This window comes from Nycticebus coucang, chromosome 16 (genome assembly GCF_027406575.1).
Source record: "Nycticebus coucang isolate mNycCou1 chromosome 16, mNycCou1.pri, whole genome shotgun sequence".
NCBI classification, from domain to species: domain Eukaryota; kingdom Metazoa; phylum Chordata; class Mammalia; order Primates; family Lorisidae; genus Nycticebus; species Nycticebus coucang.
Window position 1 is genome coordinate 56282032 of NC_069795.1, and position 13218 is coordinate 56295249.

The 13218-nt window shown below is 35.8% G+C and overlaps 2 protein-coding genes and 1 pseudogene across 7 annotated transcripts in view; 2 read left to right on the top strand and 1 right to left on the bottom strand.

Moving 5' to 3' along the window:
* LOC128567434 (uncharacterized) overlaps positions 1–13218 on the top strand; it is a 76136-nt gene that overhangs the window by 9754 nt on the left and 53164 nt on the right. The window lies entirely within an intron of this gene.
* Positions 1–13218, top strand: part of BBX (BBX high mobility group box domain containing) — a 292104-nt gene that overhangs the window by 8073 nt on the left and 270813 nt on the right. The window lies entirely within an intron of this gene.
* LOC128568341 (uncharacterized) lies at positions 7162–7314 on the bottom strand (annotated as a pseudogene).

Here is a 13218-nt window from a genome sequence, read left to right on the forward strand (position 1 = left end):
ATAATTAAATAAAAGGCCAATAATTTTTTTTGTTGTTCATTTTTTAAAGAGATGGGGGACTTACTCTGTTTCCCAGGCTGGAGTGTAGTGGCATGGTCATAGCTTCCTGCAGCCTTAAACTCCTGGGCTCAAGCAGTTCTCCCACCTCTGTCTCCCGAGTAGCAGGGACTATAGATGTACACCATCATACCTGGGTAATTCTATTTTACTTTTTGTAGAGATATGGTCTCTCTCTGTTGCCCAGGCTGGGCTTGAACTCCTGGTATCAAGCAATCTTCTTACCTTAATCTCCCATAGTGCTGAGATTACAGGTGTAAGCCACTGTGCCAGGCCCAATAACTTATTTTAAGGTGAAATAACGATGAAGATAAACATTTTTAAAAACAGCTGTATTTCTTAAATGTTTTTGACTGAGCTATATGTTTAAAATATATATTATGTCCCAATCCATATAAAAGAATTGAAACAGAAGTTTCCTCAAACAGTACAAAATATAGTACTCTCTGATCTCTTCTATTCCTAGCTAATCTTTATAAATCTAATCTTTTCCAAGCAATTTAATTAAATAAAAAAATACTGGGTGTCATTCACTAAATTAATTTTATGACTTACAATTTGAGAAACACCAACCTAGAATGCTTGATAAGTGGAGGTATCTAGGTCTCATTCCTAGATACTCTGATTCAGTGTTTCTGGGGTGGGATCAGGAAATCTCGATTTTAGCTGGTACAGCAGATGATTCTGAAGCAGGTGAGAGGTCTTGTGCCTTAACTTCGAGAAACTGTGATAGAAGGGACAGATAGCTAGAGCTTGAATGGGAGTCATGCTCTGAATGTGGGGTTAGAATTCATTGACTGCTGAGGTCTCTTGCAGCTTCACTGTTGGTTGACTATATTTCAGTCAGCATGTTTGCAAAACTGAGAGGGCCCTTATCACCCTCTTTAGATATTCCTGTAGTAGCATATGAGGTACAAGGAGCAGAGGCTTTGCAGCCACCACGGTGCCGCAGGTTCCACTCCTGCTGCCCTTCTCCTTACCAGCTGAGTGACTTTGGGTATGTTACCTCACATCTCTTAAACTTTCATTCTTGCATGTGTGAAACAGACATTAATATTTACCGTATGCTCATAAGAGAATTACACAAGACAAGGAATGTAATGACCCTTATTCATAGTTAGCACTCAATATGTAGTATCTGTTTTTATAGTCACAGCTCACCTTACCCCAGTTGCCACTGTTTCAAATTTCTCAATGCTGGGCCTTTTAGTTTTTTGTTTTTTTTTCTTTGAAGTGATTCTCAACTCTGGTGTCATAAATCACTGGTATGTTTTTAACTAGATGTGAGGTGCCGGACAAGTAATTTGTTGGGTAAGGAAATAATAAGATAACCAGAAGGAAAAAAACAAAGCAGAGCTGAGGCATAGTATAGTAAAAGTCCAGTGCTTCTTGAGGTTTGAAGAATGATTTTCCTGCTTTTTTGTTTAAATAGCCATAGTATAAGACGGGAATCGTATTTCTTTTCTCTGCTTAGTTGACAGCACTGAGCATTCTCTCTGGTGACTTTGATGCACATTTGAATGTCTTAGAACATCAGTTCTCAAACTTTCTTCCATCAGGACACACGTGCCTGATGTTTACACATGGGACATTATAATTTAAAAGACATAGATAAATTATGCTGTGGGCTTTATAGGCAGTTTGCAGTTGTGATAAGACTACTTATTCCTTTTTTTTTTTTTAAATCAAGAAAGCATATCAGAATGCAAGCAAGAATGATGTTATAATGAAAATCTTCAATATATTTACACATATAAAATTGTAAACTGTGGTCCTTTAATCATTCTAACTGCTTTGGGCACTCCTCATAAACAATTAAAACTTACCCTGTGTCAAGGCCTGGAAATGGAGAAGTGTTACACATGCAGTGATTGATACATTGCACAAAATAGGCATTTAAGTAAAAAAACGGGCAAGCTAAGCAGAACATAAATGAGAAAAACACCAAATCCCTGAAATCTTAAACAATGTGAACCCCAAAGGCTAGGGAAAATGCAACATGTGGTTAAATGTAAAGAAAGTACAGAAAACTATAGATATGAGTGTTCTCAAACAGTGCTGTCTTACTCAGATACATTCTATCTCTGACACAGAAATTGTTTTAAGTAGTTTCAACAATCATTTAATTTATTTAAGTATTAAAATTAAGTAGCTTTTGTATTTACTAACTTTTAAGTTTATGTTTGCCAGAACAACTTCCTGCTTTGCTAAACTTTAATTTGCCATGCCTTTTTGATCTCGGATAAATTTATAAGCCCTGTATATTTTGAAAATGGCTTTGTACCTACTTTGATCTATAGTGGTATTGGAAATAGATTCATGATCCTTTATTTAAAGAGCTCTGACAACCAAATGAAAAGTTGTTTTTTTTTTTCTCTCCAAAAGTTTCGTATCAAAATTCGTTTGGTAGCAAAACCTAACCCAGACTTTCATGGGCCTGTTGGAAGTAGTTATTAAGCCCACTTAGGAAGGAATGTTTTTATATATTTTGCTGCAGAAATAATAGTATTGATTATGAGGTATTATCCTAGATTTAGCTGGGATGTTACATTGTATACATTGTTTTACCTTTGTAAGATTCAAAAAATCTGAATCCTGAAACATATCTGGCTCTGAGGATTTTAAATATGAGATGGTGATCCTGTTAACTTCTTTAATCCACAGAGTGAAATTATCTGATATTCCTATCCATTTGACCCAGTAAAAATTCTTTTGCTGGTTTTGGTTACTGATCATCTGAACATTTTGAGTTGATTGCAAACTGGCAAATCATGGAAGAGTTTCTAACATTATATATTGACTCAATCAAATGATCTGTTGTTACTCTGTGTCTCCAAGCACAAGGGTGTAAGGCCTAAGAGGATAAAAAAAATCAGGTAAGCAAAATGGTACCTCACTGGTACCAACTAAGTTGAACACAGTGAAAGGCTCCTGAGTAAGAACAGCTAAGGATACATAGACTTGTTAGTTTACATCTCAACAAACCTCATATATTCTATTTTGATGTTATGATTCCTTTGTTGTTACAGTTTTTAATCTTATTAAACACACACTAAAATCTGTGTAACATTTGAAACCTCTACCATATTGAATGTTTCTTATACAATGTTGAACAAAATGTAGGCTACTTTCATTAAAGTTTGCTGTTATTAGAGGTTTCATGAAGAGGTTTTATTTATTTCCACTTGCACATGTTTCTTTCCATCTATGTGAAGAATAAGAATAGAAAGTGTTTTCTGCATATTTAGTCTTTTCTCAGATGAGAATGTTTGCAGGTTATATTTTATAGAGGTTCTAGATACCTTTATTTTCAGTAATTATTATGAAATGTTAAGATCTTGCCTTTCCCTTATAATTTCCTATAAAACTAGGATAGAAGAATGAGAAGTTTACTGTGGGGAGGAGTCTGTATGATATTGTAGGAATAAAGTAATCCATTTATCTAGTTTGTTACGGTAAGATTTAAGTCAGTCTTCATTTGGTATTAGACTGAAACTGTGAATACTACAGAATTATTTATTGTTATGACTTTCATTATTTATTATATGAATGTTTTCCTTGGTGTAGGAAAGCAACAAATTGAGTCATTCAGAGAGAATTTTATTAGCAGTGCTGATCTTTTAATATTTCAAAAATGCCAAACTTGTTTTTAAGCTTTTGGTGTACCTCTCAAAACTTACCCAAGTGTGGAGTCCTCACTGACTGCAAAGGGAATGTGGTGGAGCATGGAACAAAATGAGAAAATAATTTTCTACATCCAGCTGTCAAACTTTGATTATCTTTTGAGTTACTGAAGTATTGTTTTCTTCTTTATTTCCTCCTCCCTTTCCCTTCTTTCCCTCTCTTTTTCCCCTCCTTCTCCGACTCCCACCTCTCTTCCTCCCCCTTCTCTTCTTTTTCTCTCTCAGACTATTGTATTCAGTAATGTGCATCTGTGCTACTGCCTACAAATATTTTACAATGGTAATATGGCATTTAACTTTGTTTTGAAGATTTATTTGTAGTTTTTGAGTCCTTACAGTATTTATCACTATCCATATAATAAAATTATTGATAAATGAGTTTGAAACTTACACCTTTCCCTATATATACTCATGTCAGAGGGAGATTATGAGGGACTTTTAGCAGGACTATGTGAAATAAAGGCACCTGCTGTTTTTATGAAATAAATTGAAGTACACTCCTTATTCAAACATTTTCATTTTTTAAGTTCATAAAGGGACCACATGGCTTCGTTTGTACGTCACAGAAAGTTAATGCAGTTTTTTTTACTATTTTTCCCAAATGGTATTTCACTATGGGAGGAAGGGAGTAGGATAATCTGGACGGAGGGCCTCCTTATGAGGTACAAGTTTTATTTGTACCACTTGCTTATTTTTCGTAACAACTTTCTGATGAGAAGTACCCTATTTTAATGATGAGAAAGTTAAGTCTCAGGTTAAATAACTTATCTGAGGTCTCACGGCTAGTCAGTGATCACGCCAGGCTTAAGACTCTACCTGGAGTGCCACAGTCTTCTGGGGGCATATTCTGTCTTTAGCTACTCTTAGGACTATATTCCAAGAAATTAGAAATGAATGGTTTGGGGAAACTTTCAGCCAAGAATTCCCCCAATTTTTCTTTCTCCCAAAAGAGAAATCTTCATTTTTAAGTGATGAGGTCCTAACTCTTCTTCTTTATCACTTTTTTATTTTTGGGTGGGACAAACAAATTTTTATTTCAAATTAATATGAGGGCACAAATTATAAATTTTTAGATTACGTCGTTCTCACTTCCAAGCTAAAGTTCCAGTTGTGAAAGAACCCCTCGCCTAGGGGGCATGCTGAACACTGCACACCAGAAGCCCTCCTTCCTTCTGCCCATTGTCCTCCTCCACCCTCCCCTCTCACTCTTCCCCCTGCCCGAACTAGACTATGTTTGTGTTTTATTCTTGATAAGAGCGTGTAATTGTTTATGCATTGGTTTCATATTAGCACTGAGTACACTGAATATTTATTTCTTTATCACTTTTAAGGAAATTAAGTGAAAAGGACTCTGACCTGGGGGCTGTTGTAAATTTTCATTAGATCATTGTTAAAGGCTAAGTAAACCTGCCCAAAACTTAGTTTAAAAATTGATGCTTAGTCAGCTTTCTTTTTAGTTAGTATATGTAGTACAGAAATGCCTACTGCAGCTATTGTTTTTAATATTTATTTATTCCTCTGGTACATCAGTAGAAATTATTCGTTCTTTGACAAGGAGTTGAGTTTTCCTAGCTGAATAGTCTGTGACGGTTGTGTTCTGGTACTTTTTAATACTTACAGCGAATACATTTTTCTGGAGGAATTTAACAATATAACATGTATAGTGTTATAAAATAGTTCTGACATAGGTGGTGCCTGTGGCTCAAAGTGGTAGAGCGCTGGCCCCATATGCCCGAGATGGTGGGTTCAAACCCAGCCCCGGTCAAAAACTGCAAAAAAAAAAAAAAAAAAAAAAAAATAGTTCTGACATTGGCTTTCAAAGGAAATTCAGTATTAGTGGGAAGATTAATAAGCAGATTCATGGCTTTTACTTCAAAATTCTGGTCAAACAGGAATTAGATATAGGGTCAATCAAGAGTGCTAATTCTTCGATTTTAGAAGTGGTATTTTTGATTTATTTTGCCCAAGAAACTTATTTCTGCTGTGATAAGTAGAAGATATTTTATAAATTGCACTCAAGTAGCAAATCATTTAGAAAATACAAAGTAACAGGTTGCTTTTTTGTACTCAGAGCCCTATTCATCTGACGTTAAACGCTTTACCTTTGCAATTTCAGCAAAGGCCAAGCCTAGTAAGGAAGATTAAAAAGTTTGTCTTTTTTTTTTTTTTTTTTATTTTGTTAAAGTGGCTTTTTTTTCTCTGATCCATGGAACATGTATATAGGGTATTTATATCTATTTTAGCGAAGTAATCTTGTTAGGAGTGTGCTCTTCTTCAGTCTTTCTGCTGAGTGATACTTTACACAAGATGCTGGCTTTCCACTTGCTGTGTTTTATCCCCCTCTGATAAAACACTTTTATACTGTTCTCATTCATGTGGATTAGTAAACTGAATTAGAAGTTTTACAGCATTTGACACCACCTTTTTTCTACTGTTTTCTTGGTCATGTTCAAAGAACAGCATTGTCCTAATTATTTAATTTGGTCAAGTGTTGGTGAGACTTGGGTGGAAAATACTATTATCAGTTTAATTCAGTGTTCATGGATCAAGTTTCTATTGTGTGTTGGTGCTTGACCTAGACTTTAGGGATATAAAGATGAATATGGAATAGCCCTTGTCCTCAAAGCAGTCATGTTCTACTGGCTAGAAAAGGCCAGTAGATATAAATATCTGTAATATAATTTAATTGGTACTAATTTTTCTAATAAAAATGTAACAAAACAGTGCTGAGTAAATATTAGTGAAAAACTGGCTAATTCCTTGGGGCAGCGCCTGTGGCTCAAGGAGTAGGGCGCCGGTCCCATATGCCAGAGGTGGCGGGTTCAAACCTAGCCCCGGCAAAAAAAAAAAAAAGAAAAACTGGCTAATTCCAGCATCGGAGCTAGATGTTGGAGTATGAGGGGAGTTTCTTGCTGTGGCATTGTGTTTGCCCTACTTGCTGTTAAGTTTGTAAAACTAATTCACTGGAAGGAATTTTAAAGGTGTAAGCTTCTAACCCTAATTTTACTTTTATTGAAATATTAGTGGGTCCTTTGGCTTTTGTTACATTTGAAAGGCTACTGACTTTTTGATGAAATTTTAAACTTATTTTAAAATTATAGTTCAGTAAAATGTTTTAGACTTCCTTTTTATTTATTGCTATTAATGTCACAATCCGTAATGAGATCTGATTGATTGAACCAAAGGGAAGTGTTTGACTAGGTAATAACCCAAAGAGGATTCCACATACACGGAATAATGTTAAAGACATACTTAATAGAAAAGTAAGTTTAAAGTATAAAGTATTTTTATAAAGGAGTTCAAACACCTAGCAGTAGAATATAATAACACACGGTAGATAATACTTAAGTCCGTTACACAAATTATATTAATACGGTTTCTATCCCAGTTACTAGCACCACTTAAGATTCCGAAGAGAGGTGAAAATTTATTTTTCTATCCATGAGAGATTATAGGTTATAAATTATGCTTAATGATTCCATCGAGTGGTTTTCAGATTTTCCGTGATATTTTCAACCTGTGCTTAATGTTGCAGTTTCTACACTTGATCTTAGCCAAAAGGCCGAGAAGTGATAAATGTTGCAGTTTCCCGTGAGTTTGGTCCTTCTTTTTTATGCATAGTTATCTGGGTCTGGACTTTTATTCACGATTTCTGTGTTTATTATACCTCAGAATTTATGTTTTTTCACCCACTTTTATTTGTGGTTCTCATTTGGCTGCTCACTTCTGGATATCAGCCCAGTATAGTTTAAAACTTTGTTTCTAAACTATTGTGCTCAGTGTTCCAGATGCCAATCCTGGGTGCTTTAATAATAAACAAATATATTAATAAGTGAGGTCGTAAAGAAGAAGCTGATCTGGGAAAGGCTTCTTCATAAGCTCACAACATCCATAGTGACCCTGAGGTTCACATTAAAGCAGCAGAGAGGAACAGCGTCATGGAATAGTGACTCGTAAGTCTTCTTCCATTCTTTGTCTTGGCTTTGTTTAGCACCATGGAAGCACAACTGTTCGGATCTCGTTATTGACCAGACTTCATGATAATAATGAACTCCTTTTTATTTATTTTTTATTTCTTGAATTAAAAAAATTTTTTTAATAATGAACTTCTTCATAAGTTTTGTATGTGGGCAAGCGTTCTCATCTCACTTGATGTTATACGTGCTTAAACTCAAGAGAACATGTTCAGATTGTTTGTAAGACCAGGGTTTTGTTTTATGTTAACAATTTTCTACATACAATTAAATCTCAGCATGAATAATGCAAATCCATCCAAGTTTTCTTAGTTTGAAAAGTCTTGAGCAATGTGGGATCACACATGAGGACAGAATTATACATGTGAGGACCTGGTCTCACACGTGGAGTGATGAATTTACTGTATAAGGAACTGTGATCATGGATCTGTTGTTTCCTTTTCTTTAATTTTAAAAAAGGTGACCTTATAAGTAATTTCTGATATATATGTATATCAAAATACAGCTAAATGGCTTTTAAGTCTGTTACTGTGTATCGATCTTAAGAATGATGATAACGTACATTTTCCTTTATTAAACGGATGTTTTCCTTAAAAGTTTTGACTTAGTTTTTCAAATGGAACTATGTATTTTTATTGACATAATTTCAGAGTGCTTCATATTTATTTCTAATTGAGCTTCAATTAGCAGTGGCTATTGGTTGTACAGATTGAAGTTTTACTATTCCCAGGTCTATATTAAGTAATCAATGATCCGTAAAGTACACATAGGGGAGCTATGTAAAGGAAAACAATAATAATCATTTTATAAAGACAAATAATCTTTAGTAATGCAAAAAATTGCCCTCTGTCATATCAGTTTGGTAATTCTGGGTTCCATATGCAGTAGAACCTCCATAGTTGACCACCCTCTACATTGATCACCTCTGTAAATTGACCTAGTTTTCATAGACTGGACATGCACTACATGTGAATATCAGTACAGTAGGCCTAGTTCCTTATGTTTGCCACCTCCATGTGTTGACCAGTTTGTTATAGTCCCTTGGGTTGCAACTTACAGAGGTTCTACTGTATTGTATTATCTATTTTATGTGGTGTGTATTTATTGAGTACCCATAATATATAAAGCTTGGTTTAGATGGTTAAGAATTAATGGTTAAGGATTAACTATTAAGAATTCTGGGGCTTACAGAATAAAAAGTGGCTTTGGTTTTAGGATATTTCTAGTATAGCAGTAACACACATACACTAAACGTAAAGTACAAAGTCAAGATGCTGTAATTTTGTTGAGAGTAGGGTGATGCCTAGGGAGGAGATTAGGAGTAGGGAGAAGATTAGGCAGGGGAAATTGGGATAGACTTGAACTTCGGTTATGTAGCTAAATGTCTAGGCATCCTTGAAAGATGCTTACTTAACCTTAATCATTAAGTAATCAAATGATAGAGTAATCATTTTCTTACTTAATCAGAAAATGGATCCAATAGGGAGCTGAGGCTAACCCCACTTGGGCCAGATACCTCGCACCAAATGTGTGATTATTAAAACCAATGACCTCTGGACTTTTTAAATGCTAATTCCGTTCAGTAAGAGAATTTGAGCATGTATCTTTGATATATAAACATTTTTTTTATAAATTATATATACTGGGTTATTAATATTATGTATCATGTATATAATATAGATAACTTAGAAATTTGAAAGATAAATTGGGGAAAAGGAAAATTGTAATGTTTTTTGTCTTACCTACTTCAAGTGGGATATCTGGTTCATGTTTTTGGGTTCAAGAATGCTACTTTGGAGACCACTGTCAGAATTGGACATTGTCACACCAAGTTCAGATACATTCCATGATATTCAGGGACTGTTGTTCACCAATGTATCCCCAGCATCTAGATAATGGTAGGAGCTCAGTAGATACTATTAAATGACTGAGCAGAATTAGGCTGCTTGGTAGGGATGAGGACAGAGTCTCCCTTAGTATGAGGGATCTGGTAAGAGTAGGGATGATACTTTTTGTTTATTGTTTTATCTTCTATGCCTGTAAAAGTGCCTGCTACATAGTAGGAACTCAGTAAATATTAGTTGGCTGCATAGGGGTACACACAGGGTATTGGGCACGAGGGTTAAGTTCTAGGAGCTCCCCTAAGATACAGTCCAGGGGACATAGTGTTAGTAAGAACATTTTTTTTATTTTTTTTTGTAGAGACAGAGTCTCACTGTACCGCCCTCAGGTAGAGTGCCATGGTGTCACACGGCTCACCGCAACCTCTAACTCTTGGGCTTATGCGATTCTCTTGCCTCAGCCTCCTGAGCAGCTGGGACTACAGGCGCCCGCCACAATGCCCGGCTATTTTTTTGTTGCAGTTTGACTGGGGCTGGGTTCGAACCCGCCACCCTTGGCATATGGGGCCAGCGCCCTACTCACTGAGCCACAGGCGCCGCCTAGTAAGAACATTTTTAAGGAATGGCTTTGGTGACCTCATATCTTAAAGCAAAAATTGTGACCATCTTAAGCCATTAGGATCTGGATCTCTTTGTACCTCCAGTCCTGGAATCCAGGTATCTAATTTTTTGTTGGATTGAATTGCTCTGTTTTATACTGTGTACTGGGGATACGAGGACTGAGCCTATAGGAATGGATCAGTGTCAAGATCAGAGGCCTGTAAATGAATCCTGCTCTGAATGAAGCAAAGCCAGTGATTCTGGGATTATGTCATGCATAAATACGATTGTAAGCCCTGACAGTGTTGCCCTGTATGGAGGTACTCTAGTTTATTTAAAGGTCATTATTAACATAGGTTTATTGATATATTACCAATGAAGAATTATGGCATTTACAATTGAATTATTTCATATATGCTGTTATCCCGTTACTTCTTTCACTACCAGTAAAATTAGGATGTGTCATGGATCACCACAATCTATTCTAATTAGGGCTAAATTTATTTTCAAACAAATAAAGTAAGGTAGTTTATGTTTTCTTCTTTTCTTTTTATAATTTTCTTATTCAGATTTCCTTTTTAAAAGATGGTAAAAACTCTAATCTTGTGGTCAAAAAATAAATTTGTCATGTATTAATTGAGTATCATCAGTGTTGGGGAGAACAAACATTTCCTCCCTGAGAAGGAGCTAGGAGCTCTTTCTGTTAGCAGCTGGACACATGAGGGCATCTTTCTTTGGCTCTGTTACACTGGTCAAAGCGGATACCTCCTCTCCCCTCTGTAGTTTAGTCTCCTTTAGAACATGTTTATTTAAAGCAGTTTCACATCTGCACAATAAATTACGATATTCTAATTTGCATTTGTGATGTCTTATCAGTGTAGAAGGTTCCTCTTTGCCCTTGCAAAGACAGTCTGGTCTGCTTAAGCTTCCCAGAGTTGAACAAAAACATTTCTTTCAAGCATCCGCCTGCATCTTTGACATGGTCTCCAAATAAAAGGCTTTGGTTTCATCCTGCTGGTCATTTAGTCATCAAATCTTTATTGCAAGGCTGTTAACCCTTAAAGGGATGGTAGTAATAATATCTTTACTTTTTTTTTTTTTTTTTGTAGAGACAGAGTTTCACTGTACCGCCCTCGGGTAGAGTGCCGTGGCCTCACACGGCTCACAGCAACCTCTAACTCTTGGGCTTACGCGATTCTCTTGCCTCAGCCTCCCGAGCAGCTGGGACTACAGGCGCCCGCCACAACGCCCGGCTAAATATCTTAAACTTGTTACTATAACTTGAAGATTACATCGTGATTTCACTGACATCTTATCTGCTTTATAACTATGCTCTGAGGTAGTTAGTAGGTGTCAGTCACGTTTTACGGGTGAAGGAACAGACTGGAAGTTGTTAAGCAGCTTGACTCAGGTCTTTGAATGTGCCATGGCTCCTCTGAGGCCAGAACTCAGATACTGTGGCTGCTCTTTACAGAGCTACTCCCCCAACCCCCTGTGCAAGTACAGATTTTTCTAAGCTAAGATTTTTTTTTTAAAACTTATTTTCAATATGGTAAGTTATTATAAATATCTGGAATAGCAATGGTGTAGAAAATACGGGATTAATTGTTTATACCCTGTGGGCTACAAAATATCAGTTAAATGGGCCTTAAATTTCTGGCACATTTAAATCTATTTGTGCATTTAAATAAGAGTTCTAAGATCGTGGTGGAAAGACTGTCCATTTGGCTTAACTTTTTTCACAGCTTGTGATGGAAAATTAAGTTCATAAGAAGGACCACATATTGACAACAAAGAATGAACTTTGAAGTATATATTTGGATGCTTAAGTGAGATTTGGATTTATGTTATTGGGACTATTTTTCCCCCTATGAGACAGATTTCTGAAATCTTAATGAAAATTAATTAGAAATATGATTTGATATCCAGCTATCTGAGCTATGCTTATTATTGGAACACACATTTATAATTTGATATCAACTGGTGCTTTCAAAGAACTGAAGGCAAGTGCTTAAGTTTTTTCTTTTTAAACTTAAATGCCTTTTAGTTTAGTGCTCTATAGAAGGGAAGGTTCCATAGGCTAGAGAATCCAAAATAGCCTCTCTGCCAACTATGAAAGAGAAGATATTTCTATTAATAAAAGTTACTTAGGATCAATTGTTCAATTAATATTTTTAATAATAGGAAGTTTTATTTGTTGGGATTTTATCTTAAAGTTCCCCCAGAGTTAAGAGGTCTAGTAATTATTATACTGTCAGAGAGTAAAAGATTGATTATATTAGAACTCTAGAATCTTTGTTGAAAAGATTTAAGTTTGACACAAAAGCAGTCTATTTAGTGTGTTTATTCCTATAGATTCCCATAAATTACTTCAACTTAATTTTAATTAATATAATTTTTACTTGTGCATTATATCAACTTTGGGACATGGTATCATTTTAATGGTTTAAAGAAGAGGTTTGTTGAAGAATTGCAATTTGAAAAAAGTAGAGCATGTGTTTATTGAAGAGATCATATAAAGACAGAAGTGATAAAAGCTATATACTTTCTCTTCTTTAGTTTGGCTTTCCATATCAAGTGGAGTATGAAAAAGTCATGGGGATAATTAGGTCGTGTTCCCCTTTACCCTTAGTTTTTTGTTTTGTTTTGTTTTTCAGGATAACACAGATTTTATTTAGGAAATGAAAGTTTAGAGCTCTTTCAAGAGAATTGGAAGTGGGTCCCTCTCATGAAGGAGAAAAGGTGAGAGAGACCTCTGCCCTTAGTTTTTAAGCAGTGGTTTAAATTATGAATTCAGTGATCCTGCTCTTCTCACCGCACAACAAATCTATGAAGTAGGAATTATTATCTCCACTTTAGATGAGGGCACTGAGTCTCAGAGTCTTGCAGCGTGCCCAGGGTCATCCTTCTGGTAGACGATGGAGCTGGTGTTGCATCCTGGCTCATTGTGTTTGCTGAGGCCACGTTTATAGTCACTCACTTCCCTGTTCCACCTCTTGTGCTGTGGGGTCCCAGGATAGGATGGCCTTTTCTCTGTTTGTGTTGCTACATTATCAAACAGAT